Below are 13,499 nucleotides of genomic sequence, written 5' to 3' on the forward strand. Positions count from 1 at the left end.
TATACAGCCATAGGATGAAACTCTTGAAATAAAATGGTGCTGTGATAGGATTTTATTTTGAACCAAAAGACACAAAATGCATAAATAGTCACTGCCATCCCGTTGCTCATTGATTTGTTCAAGCGGGCACCAGTAACGTCTCTCATTGAGAGACTTATTGTTATGGTTTCTGGCATATCCAATACGCACGGGTAGCTTGCCAGGCTCTGCCGGGCAGGCTCGATACTCTCGGTAGCTTGCCGGGCTTTCCGAGAGGGCCGGAGGAATCGAACTCGGGTCTGCCGAGTGAAAGGCGAACGCCCAACCGCTGTGCTATCGCTCCAGCCCTGCATAAAAAGTACGTGGCATATATTATTGTGAACTAATAACGTGGCATATATTATTGTGAACCCAGGTCTAGGCAGGTGAAAGGGATTGTGTGGGGGGAAAAATCTAAGAAGCTTTGGTTTTGATACGAAAAATGAAAATAGCCTGTAAACTGAAAGACAAAAAGGGAACAGAACTGGGTCCTTAAAATTAATCACTAAAGAGAAAACTGTACAAATTAAAAATGACAATGAGAGATCCAATGGAACAATCAAGAAAAGAAATCCCAGCTGGGAAATGAAGACAAAAAAGAAAAAAAAAGACAAGGGGTTTTTGGTTATTCATTAAATACTGCTAAATTTGAATTTCTGACATAACGATTCATGTGAAACAGCTATTTGTAAGCTCTTGCAGAGGAGAAGAAAAAGTCTAAAACTAAATTAAAAGGGAAATTTTTATTTTAGTGATTTAACTAAACGACTACCCTCTGAAATGCAAATTAGGATAATTTGACAAAGTTTAGTTTATTTTTTAATTTTAATTTTTTTCCTGCTGGGAGGGATTATGTGAATGAGGAGATGTATTAGATCTAGGTGACCCTCTTGAAGGGAATTCTCAACAGTGGAAGATTGTGTAGCACAGAGTTTAAGCTAAAAAAAAAAGAAAAAGGAAGCTTCTCTTAACTCAAATCTGCTTCATAACTGAGAATTTGAGAAAATTTAAGTCTGTCATGATTTGAATAATATGTTGTTTGTGTGTGAAGATAAAACTTCTGTTCTACAATAATAATTGTAAACAAAGAGATTTCATACAATAAACTACAGCTTGTCAAAACCACATGATTTTTTGTTAGCTTTTGTAAAAGGCTGCTACTCAATTTGGTGGAGAAAAGAATTTCAGTCTGACTTCAACTCTTAACTAGAAACATAAAGATGAAATATTTTATAAAGGGATCAATGTGAATAAGGTATATGTATTCAATTAAAGAGGGAAATATTTTTACAAACAGTGTATGTAATTTTTTTACTTAATTTCTATATTTATTATATAAATTTTAGAAGTTAGCATTTTCTTCGAGGAAGAAGAAATCAATATTTTTCTGTGGATATTTTTGTTTTTCCTGTGGGTGTCTATGGGTTTCTCTCCCCTCTGGGGAAACCCCTTGATCCTTCACACTTGACTACAGAAGCTCCAGATTGAAGAGGGAAATTTTATAAAGTATTTTGGGACAAGACAATAAAAATAATATGTTTGCTTTTTTGTAGGCGGGACCCTCCAAGGTAATATGTAGGGATCCTGGGGACCGTTCCCAATGATTCTTAGCCAACCAGGTCAGAAGTCCAGCCCAGAACCTGCCTGGCTATGCTCCAGGAGAGGGACGGGTGCACACATGCCCAGAGGTACTCAGTGCTCACTTTGGCTCCGTTCATGCCTCACTCCTGGCAGTGCTCCAGGGACCATACGGGATTAAGGGATGCCAGGAACTAAACCCAAATTGGACATGTGCAAGGCAAGCGCCCTGCACTCTCTCTGACCCCAGATCTTAAGGTTTTTCTATGGGGTTTATTTTGTTCAGAATTCCTTGGGCTTATTGGTTCTAGGTATGACTCTATCCTCAGATTTGGAAAGTTCTCCAGTATTTGTGCAACCAGTAATTCTTTCTCATTCTCTTCTTTATCAGAATCCCTATGATTCGAATGTCACCCCTCTTGGTGCTCTCCCACAGGTCTCTTATGCTTTCTTCATTCTTTTTTCCTTCTGTTCCTTTCTGATGGTTTCATGTGATGATCGTCAAGTGAACAAATTTACCCTTTGGCATCTGTCATTCTCCTACTGAGCTCTCTCATTTGTAGTTTCACCTACTTGTTCTTCTGGACTCTGCGCCAGGGTGTTTTCACTCGGGGTGCCCCAGAGGGGGGTGGGTGAGAACCCTCCTCGCCCCAAGGCACCCCGCCTGGCAGCCCACCTCCACTACCCAACCGCCGCCATGCTCCAGGCCGCTTTCCGGACACATTATAAGACACTTCCTACCCATTTTCCATAGTTATCACACCATATTTGATAGAGTTCAGACAGTAGGCAACATCCCACCCGCACGGGCAGAGCCTGGCAAGCTACCCGTGGAGTATTCGATATGCCAAAAATAGTAACAGTAGGTCTCATTCCCCTGACCCTGAAAGAGCCTCCAATCACTGGGAAAGACCAGTAAGGAGAGGCTGCTAAAATCTCAGGGCTGGGAGGAATAGAGACGTTACTGCTGCCTGCTCGAGTAAATCAACAAACAACGGGATGACAGTGATACAGTGATTTTGAGATTATAATATTGTCATCATTTGAGTAAATCTATGTCACATATTCTTTTGCTTAATTTTGTAAAGTAGGGCATAATTTTAAATAGGATGAATGCTTACTGTTCTTTAAACCAACAAATAGATTTTTGTAAAGGAATACATCGTTATTTTGTAACATAGACACCTGTTTCTTTGATTAAGAAAAACATATTTTCAAAATGCTTTACGAAAGATACCATATAGAAACATTGTATATTTTGTAAAAAAAAAGTGTTTTAACATCTGTATATACACTCTAACATTAAATTGTGTATAAGTGATACAAACTGGCTTAAAAAATATAAAAGTAAGCAAAAATTATTTAGAGAATTATGCTCCTTTAAAATATATATATCTTGTTGGAACTATATTCCTAAATATTTTGTGCTCAATCAAAAACTCATGGAAGTTTTCACATTCATTATTTTAAAATTTTAAGAACCAATGAGTTTAGAGGATAATCTTTAGCAAACCAAGCACTGAAGGAAAGAATTATAGCAAGTAAATTACAAATTACACAGGAAGGAAGGAGGGAGGAAGATAGGAAGGAAGGAAGGAAGGAAGGAAGGAAGGAAGGAAGGAAGGAAGGAAGGAAGGAAGGAAGGAAGGAAGGGAGGGAGGGAGGGAGGGAGGGAGGGAGGGAGGGAGGGAGGGAGGGAGGGAGGGAGGAAGGAAGGAAGGAAGGAAGGCAGGAAGGAAGGAAGGAAGGAAGGAAGGAAGGAAGGAAGGGAGGGAGGGAGGGAGGGAGGGAGGGAGGGAGGGAGGGAGGGAGGGGAGGTGGGAGGGAAGAAGGAAGGTAAGAAGGAAGGAAGTAAGGAAAGAGGGAGGGAAGAAGGGAGGGATTATTTTATGCCAAATCTATGAGAATTTATGCTTCATGAGCCCAATGCCTTGGGCTCAAAATAACTAACTTGTGCTCACTTGTTGATCAAAGTCTGAGAATTTTTATTTTTAAGAAATCAATATAATTTTATTTGAAAAAAATATTTTTAAAATAACATCTTTGGAAGGTTGAATGCAAGACAATGAATTATTAATTTGCACATAAGCACCCTCACCAAAGAACTTGGAGTTCACGAGGAGTCACAGAACAGGATTTTATTTACATTATTGAATGAAATGCATTCCCCAAGTCTCTCAAGCACAACATCCCATGCCTAATTTAAAGCACCAGTTTGTGTAAAATGCTGATTAGGTCATTATCAGAATATGCCATTAAAGTGCAATTAAGGCTTTTCTCTTTGCTAACTCTCCCTGTTGCTAATGTTGAGACATTGTACAGTATTGTTTTATCAGAGGGTCGATAATTTAAATCTCAGTTTTTTAACTCACGCATTAAAATCAAAGCACAACCTATAAGTTAAGCAAAAGAAAACTGTAAATACAATTTACAGTGTCAACTGGTGGTCTATTCAACTCATGAATTCAGTTTAATGACCTGCATGCATTTTAGAAGATATATTTAGTCACCTTTCTCAGTATATGCAATATTACACATATATAGATAAAAAGTACGCATCTTTAAAAATTACAATTTGGTAAATAATTAGTAAGTATATTCAAAATAAACTAATTACTTTCTGAGTTTCTCATATCTCACCATTGGGCATTAAAATAACCTCTATATTAAAACAAATATATTGTTTTAAAAGAAGTTCTTTTCCTAAAAATATTTCCTACCAGTGATAAAAGCAAACCTACAAATCTTTGATGCATTATATAAGACAAGCAGGATGAAAATACGAAACTGGAAAGTAGCTTTAAGTTTCAATTTTGTAAAATCCACCTGTCACAAGTGCCTGGAGAATTTACATCTGTCTGTCTGTCTTTATCCATTAGCTTTGATAAACAGGAATCATAAAGCTTTAAAATTCAATCTCACTTTTCAATGTTTGCTGTGATTCTAATTTAATTATTTGATGATCTTCATCAATTTGGTCTCTTTCTTATTTTGCTATTGCTCTAATAGGTATTTCAATTATACATAAATCCTGGGGTGAGAGCAGAAAGCTCAATTAGAGATAAACAAAAACTAACGCTGCACTCCAGAAAAAAAACTGGGGACAAATAGCTGCATCTTTCTTGGTGGGAAGAGTGTGGCACGCCCAGCCCTGCTCAGGGCCTACTCCTGATTCCGCAGAGGGTTAGTGAAACGCTATTTGATGCCAGGGATTGAACCTGAGTTTGTCACCCGTCAGGGAAGCTCCCTACCCTCAGTACCATTGCTCCGACCCAGTGAATAGCTATATCTTACAGGTTACAAGCAGCTTTATATTATTTTATTGTATAAATCAGATTTGAGCACTGTAACATGTCATGGCAAAGGAGACTGCACATTCAGGCAAGTGTGACTGGTAGCCACTTAGAAAGGGACTCTGATAAAATGTTTTTAGGGATGTAGTCACACTCAGAATTACCCAGCGCTGAAGTACCCCAGAGGTATGAAGATCACATCCCTTGGAGATGGAAACCCTGAGCTCTTCAGAGATGGAGAAAGGAGGCACCAGCCAGAGGCAGACATTAAAGCACTACTCAGAAGGGACCTCAGAGTCTGATCCAAGTTCAGGGCTTTGCCTGCGACAATGCCCAGGTTATTTGTGTATGCAGAGAACTCCAGGCCAAGACGATTAGAGGAAATTGTCTCTAACTTTCTCCCCAAGGCTATTCTTGGTTCTTCTCCACTCTGGAGAAGCCCCTGTTCTCTCTGGAACGTGGATCTCTCTCTCTCTCTTGAGTTTCCTCAAATAAAACTTTTTTTCTTATGGGGTAAGGCAGTGAGGTGGACTTTAGCACGGTGATTCCGGCACTGACCACCCTACCAGGTCCACATGAGCCTCCTGTCAGCTGACTATGCCACAGATGGTTCCCACGTGACAGCCACCAGTGGTACTAATGGAAATGGTGACGTTGCCAAAATTTTTGGCACTACCCAACATTCGTAACTGAGGGCTAATAATGAAGCCGCTGCTGGCGAGAAGCCCAGATTGCAGCATTGGTATCAGTGTGTAGAGAATGACGGAGAAGAAAATAAGAATATTTATTTTAGTAATATTGCACTGTCACTGTCCACTGTCCTCCCATTGTCCATCAATTTGCTCGAGCGGGCACCAGTAATGTCTCCATGGTGAGACTTGTTGTTACTGTTTTTGGCATATCGGATTCGCCATGGGGAGCTTGCCAGGCTCTGCCGTGCGGGCGGGATACTCTCGGTAGCTTGCCGGGCTCTCCGAGAAGAAAGGAGGAATTGAACCCGGGTCAGATGCATGCAAGGCAAACTCTTTACCTGCTGTGATATACTCTGGTTTCTCTTCAGATCGTATAAATCTTTCCCTTTTTTGTAATATTAGACTGTTAATTTAGTATTCCTTTATTATTGCTCTTTCCTCCAAATTTGTGAAAGCCTAAAATATTCCACAACCTTGGTTTGATATTTGTGCCCGTGGGTGTGGCTCCCAAACATTGCTCAGGAGCTCCAAGGGCCCCGCCGGTGGTTCTTGGCCAACTGGCCACTGGTTGGGTGAGTGGTGATGAGGACCGGGATGCTCTGGCCCTGCTGGGCGGGGCCTCCAGCTCTGCACCTGGCACAGCCCGGGGAAGGTGTGATGCTGAGACTCCAACTTGGGTGGGTGCATGTCTGCCGCTCTGCCCACATAGCATCTCTCTCCCGCCCCTCCGTTTGGGTCTGTGAGCCTGGTTTTCTTCCACCCTCCCAGGATTCCGCGGGCACCCACTGCTGCTCTCGCCGTGAACTCCTGGAAATGATCCTTGACGTAAACCATGTTTGCGTTAAATTTTGACCCTAGGAATTTGGCAATCATTTGTAGTGGATTAGTCCACAATTGCAGAGAATTACTCTATCCTTTGTCCCTTTGAGATGCCAACTAGGCTACAGGGTAGAAATGCTCTTGGCATCAAACACGAAGGCGTTGTATCTTGAATTTTATCCTTTTTTTTTCTATCCTCCAAACAGAAAAAGATGCAGTGCCTTTTTCAAAGGGTGGTGTAAGGACTGAGCAGAGGGATCGATATTGGAACACTATCTAGAGCAGAGTAAGCACTATCTGGTCACTGATTTTATTTTTTTGGCCTAGATATTTTATCCTTAAAATCTAAGGTAAAATAAACAAACATTGTTTTTAACCACTAGGATTAATATATACACTGAAATTTGTATTGACTTTTAATATTGTTATAATAAAAAACTGAAATTATTAGCATATTTCTACGTGAATTAATGGTAAAATGGGTTCTTTTCCTCAAATGAGTTCAGAAACCATTAAAATGGTATATAATCCTCAATATTACACTCAAAGGAATTGAAAACTTCTAATCTATATTCATTTTCTTTCTTGTATTTTGACTCTAGCCTAGATTTGTTAATTACATATTCTTGAAGTAAAAAAAGCAATAGAGTATATATTATTTGATCTTATCTGTCTTCTATTTTATTTTCTTTTATTTGATCTTATCTGTTCTAGCTTTCTGATTGATTGACTTTAAATTGGGACAAATGTAAATGTAATTTTTCATAGTTGAAAATAAAGTTTCATGTCCTGTATTTATTTATTCAAAGTAGGGCAGCCTAATTTTTTTTTCTTAGTAGAAGACAGGCAAGGTATAAAAACTATGCTGGCTGTTTTGGAGTAACCAGGCCAACTAGTAGGAGATAGTCTTTTGAATTCTGCATGAATTTTTCTTCATTTGTTATTTGGTAATATTTAAATATAGTAAATATGATTGTTTTCCCTAAGTGTAGAATGATCAGCCATGTGAGAAAATATTTTTTCAGGTGCTGCCAAATTAAAATATAATCACAATTAAAAATAGACAAGTCATAATTGTAGCTAATAGCATGATAATTTCTGTTGTCATGACAGCAATTGTCTTCTTTAATTGAATGTGACACATTTTTAGTGACATTGTAAGCCAAGAATCAAATGATTAAAGTGGGTTGAATGTTTCCTCCAAATGATATAAATATATGTATATAAAGATGTCTATCTATATGTAATAAAAGTTCTGTAGATGTCCAAAGTAAAAATAGAATCTCTTTCAAATATACAGAATATTGAATGGACAAATTTCATCTATTACCATTTTGCCCAAGAAGTTGTCATTAGACATCCAAGATACACAGAGTTTTTCTTAATAACTTTTTTAGATAAATATTGTGTATTTCTCTATAAAACTCTTCTATCTTTGCCACTAAGAGTTATTTTCTATTCACCACTAAACGTTATTCTCTACTATATTTTGATCGTCTTCTATTTTAGTCAATATTATGTTAAGAAATTTCTTTCATAGATAGCAGAGATGAAATGTTAGAGGCAAACTTTTCCTCAGTCAAAATCTTGAAGTAGACCATGGCATTAACAGATTCATTATTCTCAGATGAGACGTGAGAGAGATAAAGGGAAGTAAATCTATAAAATGGTAAAGGCAGTTTCTGGTAGAGCTACTAGGTTATTTTTAAAGGATGCTGTGCTTAACGTCACCGTGAGAGCACCCAGGAGGTTTGGGATAATCTAGCTATATTAATGTTAAACAAGAGTCTAGCTTATTTTTTATGGTGGTTCTGGAAAGCTCTAGAGAAAAACAATCTAGAAAAGCCGAGCTAAGCATCATCGCTGAATTGGGTGCGGTGATGGTTGCTAGAGTGGGCAAAGGTGTCGGGCAGTATGGCAGTGTTTGTCCTGTTTTCCAAGTTTAGGATCCTTAGTTGTCAGATAGGTTCCATGGTTAGTCTGGAAGTTCAAACATTAAGGGAGTTTAGTCCTAGAACTTGCTCTATTTATTTCATAAATTCAGTCGCATGCATACAGAAAGTGTCATTTCTATTCTCAGAGGGTTCATATGTGAGTTTTTATCCTTAGTCTTATAGAGATAGTTTGCTTTGGTAAAAAATTGAAAATTAAAGCTCTTAGGGTGCATATGCCACCGAAATGTAGTGAAATCCCAAACGTTTTCATTAGTTGTGATTCTTAGTGCATTTTCTGGCAAAAATCCTAGAGGCCTTTCCAGTCACGTAGATGAGGTATATTTCCCCCAAAATAGCTGAGCAATATAGTTCACAGAATAATGTTCCTTGTAGGTGGCTAACAAGAATCACCATTAATGGATTCCTGATAATAAATTTCACTGTCACCATCATCCTGTTGCTCGTTGCTTTGCTCATGTGGGCACCAGTAACATCTCCATTGTGAGACTTGTTATTAGTGTTTTTGGCATATCAAATACACCACGGGTAGTAGCTTGCCAGGCTCTGCCGTGTGGGTGACGTACTCTCAGTAGCTTGCAGGGCTCTCCAAGAGGGATGGAGGAATTTAACACAGATCAGCCTCATGCAAGGCGAATGTCCTACCACTGTGCTATCACTTCAGCCCAAAATAATAAGTTTATCATAAATTATAAAACAAATAATAAATTTAAATCGATGTAATTCAGCCTGTGATAACTTTTGTTTTTCTTTGCTTTTTGATTCACACCCGGAGATGCACAGGGGTAAGTCCTGGCTTTGTTGCACTCAAGAATTACTCCTGGTGGTGCTCAGGGGACCATATGGGATGCTGGGAATTGAACCCAGATCTGCAGAGTGCAAAGCAAATGCCTTACCTTTTGTGCTATTGCTCCAACCCTGTGGTAACTTTCTTGCCCAAACTTGAAAGACTACAGGTCTTTGATGTGATACTTTGTTGGGACTTATTGTTTCATTTGACGATGTTTTGAGAATCAGAATAAGGTTAGTTGAGGAGATGAGGACATTGTCCACAAAGGTAGAAGGCTCTATTATTCCAGGGGGAAAGAGATAGCAACGATTCACCTGACAGAACCTGACTTAGAGTAAAGGGATTAACCCATGAACGATGGGGAGTAGACCATTCAGGAAAAGGCCCTTAAACCCAAATCATAAGATGACTGTGGGCCTCAAGCACTCTGTGCTCCACAGCTGAAACACTATCTCATATAACTCAATTTATTTCTATCATTTCCGGTGGGGGCACATCTAGCAGTGCTCAGGGCTTACTCCTGGCTCTGCACTTAGGGACCACTTCTGACGGTACCTGGGGGACCTCTTGGTATCTGGGAATTGAGTCCTTGTTGGCCGTGTGCGAGGCAAACGCCCTCCCTGCCGTACTCCGCTCCAGCCACCAGAACCCACATGTACTACTGGAACACACCCAATCCTTCCGTGAACCTCCTTCTTTGGGTGTGGCAGCTCTACGTGTGTGGTGTTGACAAAAGTGAGAGGAGGTCTTGCCGCTGCAGGGGCAAAGATCTCAGTGAGGGCCACCGGAGAACCAGTCATAGTCTACCACGGGGAGGACAAGAATTGGGGACTCCCAATTCTCCAAGTCCCCAGTTGGGCCCAGAGTAAGGAAGACCCCTTCGGTTATCTGAGACTGGGTGTGGGAGCAGTTTATGCACACGGTGACGCTAGCAGCCATTGAGCGCCCTCCTCCTGTCCCCGTCCTGAGCCATCAGGTCTCTGCTTCCCAGTTTCTTCCAGGGAATTCACTCTAATACAGCCACAATGTGCAAGTTGTGATCCGAGCAGGAAGACTATCTGAAAATTCAGCACTGCAGGCTTCTATGGGGCCAGCAGTGCTTTCATAGAGGACAGAGGGTTGCCACGTGGGTGTGCACTGAAGAAAATTGAGTTCACAGACATACGTGGCAAGAGAACCTTCCTGGCTTTACAGAATCTCCTCTATGCCTCAGGTACTGCCGAGGAGAACTCGCATAGCCTGGAAGGCTCCTTCTTCTCCCCGCATCAGTGGGAGTGGAGGCAATTTTACCAGCAGAGCAGTGAAGAAATGGTAGTAAATACTCATGTCTGGATCTCCAGGAAAGGTCTAGGACCGAAGTTACTCAGCTCATATGGCAACTGCAACTAAATGTGCTCAGAAGTGGAGAGAGATGAAGGGATACTGGAGCCATCCTGGTCATCCCCACAAGGAAAGTTTGTGATGGAACAGTAATAGATCAATGCTTATCTTCACTTCTCATATGCAAGAAGCAGTTGTCAGTGAGATTCCACCAACTGGAATAAGAAAGCAAATGTTGAAAGAGATTAAATCTAGTGGCAGTGTGAATAAGAAAGAAAATTCTTCAGTAATCAATCTTAATGACATGGAAATGGGAAGTCTAACTGACAGTAAATTTCAAGTAACTTAGACAGTCAAATGAGATACCTAAAATGCAGAGTCACATGGAATAAAAATAAGGCAGGAAATGCAGAGGGAGTTTTTCATCAATGAAATTAAAATATTAGAAATGATCAGAGATGTGCACTATGAAAACACAAACAAAAAAAGTCTTCCATGAAGAGCACAGAAACAGGCTCAATCTCAGGGAAAAGAAGCGAGATTGAAGATGAAAATTCTATTGATGGCTCAAAAAGAAGAAAAGAGAGAAATATATTTAAAAAAATAAACCCATGTAAACTAGGATTCCTTTTCAAGATAAATAAAACAAAAGTAATTGATATATATTACAAGGTGAAGAGAGAGAAAATATAAGAGAAATTTATCAAAAAGAAGGTCCCACATTTAAGGAAAGAACTAACCTTAGAAGTCCAGAAAACTTATAAAACACTCAAATATCTAAATAAGTCACTGTCACTGTAATCCCGTTGCTCATCGATTTGCTTGAGCAGGCACCAGTAACGTCTCCATCGTGAGACTTGTGGTTACTCTTTTTGGCATATCGAATATGCCAGGCTCTGCCTTGCGGGCGAGATACTCTCTGTAGCTTGCAGGACTCTCCGAGATAGGCAGAGGAATCGAACCCGGGTCAGCCACGTGCAAGGCCTTACCTGCTGTGCTTTCGCCCCAACCCATATCTAAATAAGTAGTTATCTAAATAAACAGTAACATAAATTTAAAAAAAGCAAGAATAAAATGTGACAGCATCAAAACATACCAGGGGTAGCAAAAAATGACAGATATGTTTCATTTTAAAGATAGGTCATTACTAGAATAAAAATATCTTAGATCAGAAAGAAAGATACTATCATGGTAACCACAAATGAGAAATCTGGTGCACAGACAGAATAAATATTGAATGAATTGAGAGAATCACCAAGGAAATCAATCCCAACAAAAAGGCAAGTAGAAACTCCTTGATGAAGAAGCACCCAAGAAAAGCGTGAAGGAAGCAAGGGACAAATGGTAGAAGGGCAGTTACTGAGTCCCGTATGTCAATCATCACTCTTACTGGGAAAGGTCTGATCTCACCCATCTAAGAACGGAGAAGCCATCGATATTATGCATTCACAGCATTCATCACCTGTCACCTGTATCACCAGTCGTCCCATTGCTCATTGATTTGCTTGAGCGGGTTACAGTAATGTCTCCTTTCATCCCTGTCACATGCTAGTGTAGCCCAAAGGCGTCTGCTTGCTCCAGGAACACGAAGAGCATCAAACCATTTTAGCAGCCTCTCCTTACTCGTCCTTTCCAATGCTGCTGTATTGGGGCCTCTTTCAGGGTCAGGGAATAAGGCCTGTTACTGTTACTGTTTTTGATATATTGACTATACTACAGGTAGCTTGCCAGGCTCTGACGTGTAGGCGGGATACTCTCGGTAGCTCGCAGAGCTCTCCGAGAGAGGGACGGAGGCTCTAGGAGACTCTGTGTTGCTCTCTTCCAGTAGCTTTGTTTTATAGTCTCTGGATATTGACCATTGATGAGATTACATGGCAGATTACGTGGTGCCCTGGGGACTATTTGTGGGTGTGACTGCCAAGCTACTGGAAAACTGGGGATCTGGGTAGAGGAGGCCCAGTCCCAATCTGAGCAGACTTGGAGATCTCAGCCCTGGGTCTCGCACATCTGGGTTCCTCTGCCAGTTCCTTCATGGGTGAGGCTCGTCTGAGTGTGTGGAGAGTAAATAACCTTCCTTCCTTGTAAATAAATGTAAATAACTGTAAATATCTTATTATTTATAAAAATATTTATAAATTTATAAATCTTATTTATAATTTATAAAATTATAATATTTATAAAATGTAAATAAACAATTATTTACAATTATAACAATTGTAACTAATTGTAAGTAACTGTGAATATCTGTAAATAACCTTCCTTCCTTGTGTCCTATCATCACAACCTATTATCTAAGGTGCTCAAAGTATTGCCTATTGTATAAGATCTCAAAGGTATCTTTGAAAGTGATATGGAAAAAGTGATATAAAGAAATATGAAAAACATAATGCAAACATTTATTGTATAAATTAAATTATTTGCTTTTCTTCCCCAAACCCGGCAACTCTAAACCACAGTTTAATATTATATATATATATATACATATATATGTATATATGTAGTGTGTGTATATGTGTGTAGTTTTTTATTTATAGTTCATGTAGTTTTTAACAAAAGTTGCTTAGAAAGTTGTGAAAGGAGAGAAAGGCAGGAAAATACTTGTTCAAGAGAGAACATGGGCTTCACCAGAGTGGAAATAGGCAAGCTAAAAACAACATAGAGAAAAAGCAAGCAACATACATGTTCATGGGAGCATGTATGCATGAAGAATAATCCAATGCTAAACTGAGTAAATAAATCACAAATGAACAAATAAAAATAATTCAAGTATCATCATCATCATCATCCCATTGATTGTCATTTTCTTGAGTGGTCTCAGTACCGTTTCCATTTGTCCTAGCCCTGAAATTTAACAGCCTCTCTTTACTCATCCTTCTCAACGGTGCCTCATTGGAGGCTCTTTCAAGGTCAGGGGAATGAGACCCATCATTGTTACTGGTTTGGGCATAGAATACGCCACCGGGAGCTTGCCAGGCTCTTCTATGTAGGCAGGAAACTCTGGGTAGCTTGCCAGGTACTCTGAAGGGGAGAATAAGGC

The 13,499-nt window shown here is 39.8% G+C and overlaps 1 protein-coding gene across 2 annotated transcripts in view; it reads left to right on the forward strand.

Annotated features, from left to right (window-relative positions):
* CCSER1 (coiled-coil serine rich protein 1) overlaps positions 1 to 13,499 on the forward strand; it is a 912,102-nt gene that overhangs the window by 696,934 nt on the left and 201,669 nt on the right. The gene's annotated exons all lie outside the window — the stretch shown is intronic.

Source organism: Sorex araneus, chromosome 5 (genome assembly GCF_027595985.1).
Source record: "Sorex araneus isolate mSorAra2 chromosome 5, mSorAra2.pri, whole genome shotgun sequence".
NCBI lineage: Eukaryota > Metazoa > Chordata > Mammalia > Eulipotyphla > Soricidae > Sorex > Sorex araneus.